At 44.8% G+C, this 9,117-nt stretch overlaps 1 long non-coding RNA gene across 1 annotated transcript; it reads left to right on the top strand.

Moving 5' to 3' along the window:
• The first annotated feature begins 967 nt into the window (after window positions 1–967).
• LOC109274884 (uncharacterized) lies at window positions 968–5,243 on the top strand. The gene is made up of 3 exons (XR_002083891.2): window positions 968–1,080; window positions 3,863–4,004; window positions 4,853–5,243. It is a non-coding gene; the product is annotated as an uncharacterized LOC109274884 (long non-coding RNA).
• Window positions 5,244–9,117: the final 3,874 nt, after the last annotated feature.

Genomic DNA, 9,117 nt, shown 5'->3' with positions numbered 1-9,117 from the left:
ACTGATTAGCACTATACAATTCTCCTCCGCAGCTGTAACAACACCTCTCAAAGTAGCTGGCACCTTTCTATTTTGCCATCTGTGTGTCACTTAATTTCTTCTAATCCCACCTCTAACATAAGGAAAAAGAACAAAAACAAAAACAAAAGCAAAGTTAGATTCAATAAGTATTCCTGACCTTTCTGGTTTTTACTGTCTCTTGGTTGTAGTCTTTCATTCTCACACGCTCCCCGGCGATCTTGAAGGAGTTTTTACTTTCGGTTATCTAGCTTTATGAAGACCAATACACTCATACAGCTAGATAACCAAAGATAACAACTCGCTTCCCTCACACGCCTCTGTCTTCCTCTGGCCAGATTCCAGATCCCGCTCTCTCTGGCAGTACCGAAGAGCAGTCCTCCAGGACACTTGCCGTGCACAAGATTCCTTCTTGTATGTGAATATGACCTGGTTTCTGTTTGTGTGTGCGGCTAAAACATCCAAACGAGATCTGTTGCTTTCAAAGTTTATTCCGAACTTTTTTTTTTTCCTTTCAGCAAGTAATCTCCGGCAGCGTTAGCCAACAATTCATCTATTAATATCAGAAAATAAAACCAGCTATTAAGATGCAGCAGGCGGTTAGGAGTGTGCAGCAGCATCCGTCCCTCCACAGGCCTCTATTTGCATTGTAAATTGCTTCATTCTCACGCAAGACTCTTTAGCCTCCCTCTATAGAGATGTATAAAGCCAACGGCAATTTCCAGCGCAGGTTAAGGAGGAAGGAAAAAAAAACATCCCATTCTATAGAAGAGGTGACAGCTGATTCAGGGATCTGCTCCTGATCCTTTTGGGTTAGGCACCATGAGCTTTTTACCAAGCGGTGGCAGCTTGATTGCACATATCTTGTGTGTGTGTGTTTTAGGGGGAAGATCCTCGATTTCACAGGGCTTCTAGGCTGGGGAAGAGAAGATGCCGTCTTGCTGGTGTGCTGCTGCCCCCGGTCTGAAAGAAGGAGAAAAGGGCCATCATTGGAGGGGCTTTCACAGCCAAAACGTGGACCAGCCCGGCAAGGTCAAAGGTTCGAGACCGCGGGAGACCAAGGTAATGATGATGTCATGAGAAATCTCAAGTACATGGTTATTGATATGCATCAGTGATCAGCCAACTGCCCCACGCCTCCTGCCCGAGCAGCGGCAGCGGCAGCAGCAGCAGCGGCAGCATCGCTACAAGCCCTATTTTCTCAATCAACATCTCTTCCGCTAGCACTACCGACTGCTCCAGGAAAAGCAACCCGCGGCCTTTTACCTCTTCGGTGCTACTGTAGATCGCTCTAATATCCAAAGACTGGAAGAAATCTCTCTCTAAGGACAGATAAAAGCATTTCAGATCTGGGGAACGTCTTTGCCTGCGTTTCTCTTCTGGCAGATTGCATGGGCAGACAGATGGAAGGCACTTTGCTATTGCTTAAAGCAGGGCCTTGCTTTCTGGGGCTGGGAATCAGATCTGTATTACGCAGTGAGTCGATGTGTGATTACATTGACAATTTGCTCTGGTGGTGTGTTTTTAATGGCTTCACAGCTCAGTCATGTTTTGTATCTATGTACCATGGCGATAGGGCAGCATATTTTGCTCTGTAAGTTCAAACGGAATGCTCTAAGCAGGCCGACTTCATCCTGTTTTGTTTGTTTGTTTGTTTGGTTTGTTTGTTTTAATGACTGTATAGGGTGTGTGCCTTAGAATCTGGCACAGGTAAGCACTGCAGCATTAGTTTCTACTGTTGTACACAACTCTGCTGTAATAAAAATGCTGAGCCTTTGTTTATAGTTTCAAACATCAATGTTCATACAGAAGGACAAAATACACTAGTATTCCTTATGAAATTATGAAAAAAGTATTGTTACCTCATGAAAAAGACAAAACACCTGGGTGGTAAGAGCATAACTCCACCCCTCCTTCCCCTTCCCCACCCCACCTTTCTTGTATCTAGAGGGGACTATTGTTTTATTAATTAATTAGCCTCCTTCCTCTCTTAGGACTTTTCAAAGTGTAAATATGGTCACTTGAAAAAGCTCTTTTCTTCTCCTCCTTCGTAATGGGTAATCTATGTTTAATGCATCTATAATATGTACAGTTCTAACAGTCAGATGCCCCACAACAGGATATCTAAGGTGCAGCCCACATAAGGTGCATATCCACCCTGGGTGAACTTTACTGATTGTTTTCCAAAATTAGGAGTCCTGTTTGGTGGTGTTACTGTTCTTTAAAATATATGCTACAAGCGAATGTTATCAACCTTCATATTCATTTCACACATCACTAGTTTATCACAATACTCTCATTTCTTTAGGTTGACTATTTTCCCCAATGACTAAAACACTTTCAGCATTAATATATACTCTTCCATTAATTCAGAAATTTATTCACGTTAAGACATGAGTGTGAATATGCTTACCAAATTACATACAGAGCACACATATATAAATCCAGAGAAAAGACTGACAAGTAAAGAAAACCAAAATTGCTAAGCCCCAATCTAGAGTTCAAACAATAATATTACACCAATTAAAGATACAATTTAGAAACATGGATGCCAATTTCCCTTAGATTTTTATTTACTTTTTTTTGGTGAGCATTCATGTTCTTATTATCTAGAAAAGTCTAAGTTGGGGAAATAGTATATGTATCTTTCTTATCAAATCCAATTGGTACAAGAATTATGATCAGAAATGGCTGCATTGGGTGACATATAAAATGTACATGCAAACTACAAAGTAATTCAGAGAAACACACTCCCATAGAGTTACTGCTCCTTCTTGAACTACGAGGTCACAACATAAACTAATGGATAGAATTGAACACATCACTGAGGCACATGCCACTTTGACATTATGTAAAACCATAATGAGCTTTGCTGCCTTGGAAGATTGAGAGTATTTTGGCTTTGCTTTCCAAGACCTCGAAGCAGAATCATTAGTGATTTGGCATGTACTACATAAAGCAAGCATATGATCAGATGAATTCAATTCTTTAAGTCAAAACCCTAAGGAATGCCAGATATTTTTAGAATATCTTTTTGCTTTACATATGTCTGGGTGGGGGGTGGTGAAAGTAGAGATGTGATACATGTATGTGTCTGTGTGTCAGTCCATATTTGTGTGAATCCACAAATTAGTGTGGCTACATTTCCACATTTAAAAATTAAGTGCATTTTTAGAACCCAAGTAACTATCATGAAAGCCAAGACACAGACCACTTGAAGTGCTTCTACACTTAGAAGCTACAGAAAATACTGTCTTAAAATAGCATATTCTAAAGCAGTGCCACATAGTCATATCAGCTGACTCCAGGACTGGCCCCCATGCATGCCACATAAACTGTAGATTCATTGTGAGAGCTCCAAAAAGTGAAAATGGCTAACATAATGATTATGGGCAGTCTGCTCATTAGCCATATAGCCAATCAAATATTTTACCTCTCTATCCTCTTTCAAGGTATGGAGAAATAAAAGATATATAGCAAGGCTTAGTACTGAACACCTGATTATTTTGAATATTGCCAACGTCCATACCATGGTTTATCATATACAGTTCAAGGACTCTATTATTATTTGGGATTTGAAACAGTTGAAACAATTGTGCTGATTCCCAGAAATGCCTGCCATGCATTGTTATGAGCAACTATTAACACCTACATGTTTATATTTCAGATATTTCTGTTTTTCAGAAAGCTATTTATCTGAGCTACAAAATACCCTTTTTGAAATCTGCATATTGAAGGATGTACTGAATTCAAATGGCTTGCTTGCTCATTCTCTAATAAATTCCCATTAATGGCCAGTAGATTAGGACATGATTGTCATGCTTGTTTTCTCATCTTTTTATAGGTCTCCAGATGGCTGAAACATGAATTGAAACATCCTGGTTTTCTTGGGAATAAACAATCTCTGCTTAAGTCAGAAGTGAAAAGTTATGATTTTCCACATATTTGGATCAGACTCATGCTATTCCATAAATGCAAATAATCAGGTTTGCTACTAATATTTAGAATACCTCTCTGAATCCTATTCAGACTACTGCATGGTATATAAAAAATTGGCCTATTACTGAAATCCCTTTTTAACACTGAGTTTGTAGATTCTTACGTGTGTAAACCACAGTCCACTAATACAGTCAAGACTACCATTTTCTAAATAAAAGCCATTTAATTTACAGTGATTTGTATAGTTCAGGCAAGGTACTTGTCTGGCTTACTTTCTAAAAAAAGTGTCCTATTATGTCTTCTGTATCCCGAATTTCATTTTTTATAGGCAGTTACAGGTTATGTTTGCATTATCCTTGATATATAGTATACAAAGGCTACATACAGGGGAAAAAACTGCACATATGGAAACTTAGATTTTTCTGGAACTGTACCTATTGCATGAACTGGGACATATGCAATACACTACAGACCTACCACCCAGCAAATGATATTCTATTTGGACTTTGTACGTCATTTTTATTTTACCAAATGTAAAAATTTAAATTACCTTTGGCTGGTTGTATTGTCTATTCATTTTATGCTTCTTTGTAGTCTCTTCTGAAAAACAGTCAAGAAAACAAATAATCACAGTTTTAATATATACATATATCTATATAATCATGTTTAGATTTGGCTTCATTTTAAAGTATCACAATTACCATGATCCCTTTAACTGCCAAGAGATTCCAAAAAACCTCAGTACAATGTATGCTGGGCTTCAGCACCCACAGGGTTAAATATGCTAATTTGCATTTAAATGGAGACATGCATGATAATGGGAATGCAAAATATGCAGAATCTGGAGGGGTTTAGGAAATTAATTTTTTTCTTTCTTCTTTTCTTTTATTTTTAGCTTGGAAGAAGAGGGACTCTTAAAAAACATTAGGGATTTGAACACTATAACCTGCCATACAAAAGACGAAGGAGAGTTCTTCCATGTAAGAATTTCAAGACTGGAACAAAGTCGTATTTTCTAAATGTTTAAGGAACTAGATTTCCAGGCCTTTCAAACAATGGAAATCCCTAGATAAATATCTAATCCATTAGAAAGATGCAAATAGTTTACTGTAAGGCCACTGCACGGTGAGATGTGCATTCATATCTATGGCTCCTGATTGGCTATTTCCTTCAGTAAATCAATGAATAATGTAAAACCTGATTGCTGTAAAGTGGTGGATTTTTTTATTCCCTTCCCCCATTCCTCCACGACTCAATATATTAAAGAAGTCTTACTCTCTCGAAAATAGGTTGCGTTTCTTTTATGATTTTTTTTAATGCTTATTGTTATTTTGGAGTAGTGGGGTGGGGCTACTGGTTTTGCAAAATGAAAGTACTCCACTGGTTCAATTATGCTGACTATGGGAGCTCCTTTCCCGAGACAGGGCCCTAATTACTTGTGGCAAGGTGGGGAAGAAGGGTGCTGGGAAGAGTTGGGCACCAGAAGAGGGAGGAAACTGGATCCGACCCTGCCATTCTGGGCCCAAGGCAGCCACGGCTCCAAAAGAGCCTCCGGCCATGGCCGTGACTTGACAGGGCCTCCGGTCTAACTTCTGATCAATACCACTGCTGCCCTGACCCCATAAGACAGTCCCCCATTCAAGCAGCGCCGGTACATTTGCAAGAGAAAACGCCGCAGACACCTATGCAAATACAGTTCCCACCTCCCCGTGTTCCCTCAGACAATTCCAGGCCACCGAAGGAAGGTCTTGCCTCCCTCCGCGGGGTCTGGGCTCCAGGCAAACTGCAGGGACCGGGATCCGCTCAGATACCAGAAGCATCTGAAGCTGAAATGCTCCAAGTCCCAATAACTAACCATGGTAGCTGTTATCTTGATGAATCTGAACTTAGGATAACCCTGTAAAGCGGCCTTTCGGCTCCCAGAATTCAAAAGGCAAGAGAAAGAGAAAGTGGAAATCCATTAGGTCTAGTTAGCTAGTGTACATAAAGTTTACACCAGAATCCAGTCAGAGCCTCACTTCGTTGCCAGGTGATTGCAACTTTAAGGTGGTTAAAAGATTTATTCAACAAAATGCAAATCCTGAATCCAGGAACGCAAAATACGATTGTACTTAGCTCTAGGTTTATAAGAAAAAAGTCCCCCCACCAACAACACAAAATTACATACAAAATTCCCCTTTCCCATGTGAAATTTTCCTGGCATCTCTCTGCAATTGGGGGTCAGACCGCTGGATAATTAACAGTTCTGGCTCAGACAACTCAAGAGATCAACAGGTTTAGCATCCGAGACTCACAATCAATTAGCTGAAGCAAAGCCCCGGACTGGCCCGCGGAGCGACCCGCAGCGGGGCTCTGCGGTCACCGGCTGGAGGACGAGGTGAGGAGCGCGGGCGTGGGGCTGCAGCGGGCTGTTGGCCCTGTGCCGCCGACCGAGTTGCCGCCTGCGGGCCGCGACGGTACTCACTTGCTCTCCTCCCTGCGCGAGGCAGTGTTGCCCCCCAAATCCAGCTGAGCAGGAATCGAGGCGCTGGCCAGAAGACAAGATCCAGAGTCAGTCACACACAGGGCAGCCGCAGTGCAAAAGCATGCTCCTTTCGGCGTCTCAAAAAAAGAAAAAAAAAATTTTTTTCAGATCATTCCTCTCCTTAGCACATTTAAAACTGCCGCTCAATTCCACACGGTGATTCTTGCTTGATTGCGTCTAAAATAGTTTAAACGGATCTTCCCTTCTTGGGAGAGAGAGAAGGACGCAAAAGACGAAGGAAGAAAAAAGCCAACTTTTCCCCCCCACTCCAGGCACTTGCTCCCTGAGCCTCGGAGTGGAGAGTGAAGTGGTGTGTGCGAGGCTCGGCAAGTTTTTGGGGGGGCTGTCCAAGGTCTAGTCCAGCCCCCTCTGCCGAGGAGGACGTGCTCTGAAACTCAACCAATTTCCCCACTGCTTTTGTTACTGATGAACTGAAGCCCTATTGTTCATCCATTGCCACGGTCTTTTTCAGTCCCCACACTACGTTCTGCGTTGCCAGAGATAATGAATTTGCACCCAAACCTCTCATAGTCCCCTCCTGACAGACGGAACAAATTAGAAATGTCTCGTCTGAAGGAGGGCAATGGCTACATTTTCCTATTGTAGGATGCAAAGCACACATTTCTTTGGAAACTTCTTTTGCCTTTTCTATCTTTTATTTTCTCCTCTCCCCCCCCCCCCGTTTCTATTTTCCTCTTGATTTCTTTAGACTTTCTCTCCCTCTCTCTTTTTAAAGAATAGGCCTGTCTTGTTTTTCCAATGCACCATTTTATGTAACTTGTGGATCTTTTCTACCTTCCTTCTTTCCTCTCCTTCTTTTTTTTAAGGACTCCCTTTGCAATTTTATTTACAAACTTGGAGAATGACCTTTTGACTTGCGGACTTTAAAAAAAAAAAAAAAAAGAAAGGTCTTTTGGTTCAAGTCCCCTTTCCTCACTCCTCCTTCTCTTTTTGTTGTGGTCGTCAAATGTGTTTGGCTGAAGACAAGCAATACATTATAAGGATTTTTATTCTTTAAACTCCAGAGCTATTCAAAAGGTACCAGGGACGCGCCATAGGGGTTATCTATTTGAGGGGGAAGAAAAAGCGTGTGTGTGTGTGTGTGTGTGTGTGTGTGTGTGTGTGTGTGTGTTCGTTCCAGGAAAAGAGGCAAAGAGATGTGGGAGGGTGTGGGTGGGAGTGTGCAGGGAGAGAAGGGTGGGGGCAAAGTGGGCCTCCTGGAACACGAGCCGGGAGGCTGTCAGGGGTGTAGGCACGAGAGGGAGGGTGCAAGAATCCGTCTCGCCGAGGGCGGCTTGCACCCCTGGGCCTGCTTGCGCTCCCAGCCGGCCGCAGCCTGGGCGCGGGTGTCTGCGCGCGCGGGCACTTGGTCCGAGCCTGCGCGCGTGCGACCGGGGGCGGAACGGGGGCTATAAAAATTCAGGCGAGTGGCCCGTATGTAAATGCGGCCCGGGGGCGGGGGGGGAGGCAGAAAGGAGGTGGTAATGAGAGCCGCCGGCGCAAAGACCCGCCGGCTGCCCCCAGCTTTCCCGCCAAGTGCAGCCGGAGGACAGACAGCCATGCGTGTCCTTAGCGGGAGGGCCCCCGCCCGCCGCGCGCGCCCGCCCCCCGCGCACACGCATACACTCCCCTCGAAGGCGTGGGGCCCGGTAGCCACGAGCGTGTCAGGAAAACAAAGCTAAGGTTGCGAGGTGAAACGAAGAAACGGCAGCTGTGGCGGCCAAGGGCAGGACTGGGAAGCCGACACCGCGTCCTCCGGCGCCCCTTCCTCGCCAGCCAACGGCTCTGCCCTCAGCCCGGGGCTCCACACGGCCCCGGCCCAAAAGAGGTCGAGGATCGTTTTTTAGCTGCCTAGGAATGGGGAGCGAGCAGAAGCGGGGGCGGATGTGCACTGGGAGGTGCCAGTGGCTCCCGCCCGGTGCGCAGGCACGCACACGCCGGCGCGCGGTGCTGGGTGAGGGGCGGGGGTGGGGAGTAGTGTGAAGGCCTCCCTGCCGGGTAGCCGAGAGTCGCTACCTCCTCGCCGAGGCTGCTGAGCTACAAGATAAAAACACACCAGGCTGAATCCGGCGAGGCAGCGCCCCAGGCTGCGACCACGGAATGGCTTACACCTCAAAAGCCCTCCTCCCACACAATGTAATAGGAAAGGCCTGGCTGTTCAGAGAGAGAGCCTTCTCTGACCAGCACACCCTGCCTCCCCAAATGGGTGAAACTCGAACTCCAGCCCAGGATCTCTGGCTGAGATGGCCCCGCAGATAAATCCCAGAGGCGGTCTCGGAGAATCACCCATCTCTCTCTCATCTCGCTCGCAGCCCCTGCCTTGATGCTCACCAGCCCAAGGACCCCTTTAAAACACACACACACACACGCACACGCACGCACACTTCATCACATTACAACGCAGGCTAACAGCATGCCTGTTAATGAAGCTGACGCGCTTAATGAGTGCACAGGTAAATAGGTACCAAAAAGAGAAGCTCCCACCAGTCGGCTGGGCGATTTACCTCTCCCTACTGGAAACACGTGTAGCTTATCATGTTTTAGGAATGATTTGCTGTTGTCTGAGGTCGCCCCCTCTTCTTGTTGTGGAGAGAAGCCAAAAAAAAAAAAAAAAAAAAAACCCGCAAAAAGAAACG

Source organism: Panthera pardus, unplaced genomic scaffold (assembly GCF_024362965.1).
Source record: "Panthera pardus isolate Hobbes unplaced genomic scaffold, ASM2436296v1 HiC_scaffold_2, whole genome shotgun sequence".
Lineage (NCBI taxonomy): Eukaryota > Metazoa > Chordata > Mammalia > Carnivora > Felidae > Panthera > Panthera pardus.
This window is presented reverse-complemented; position numbering and strand designations above follow the sequence as displayed.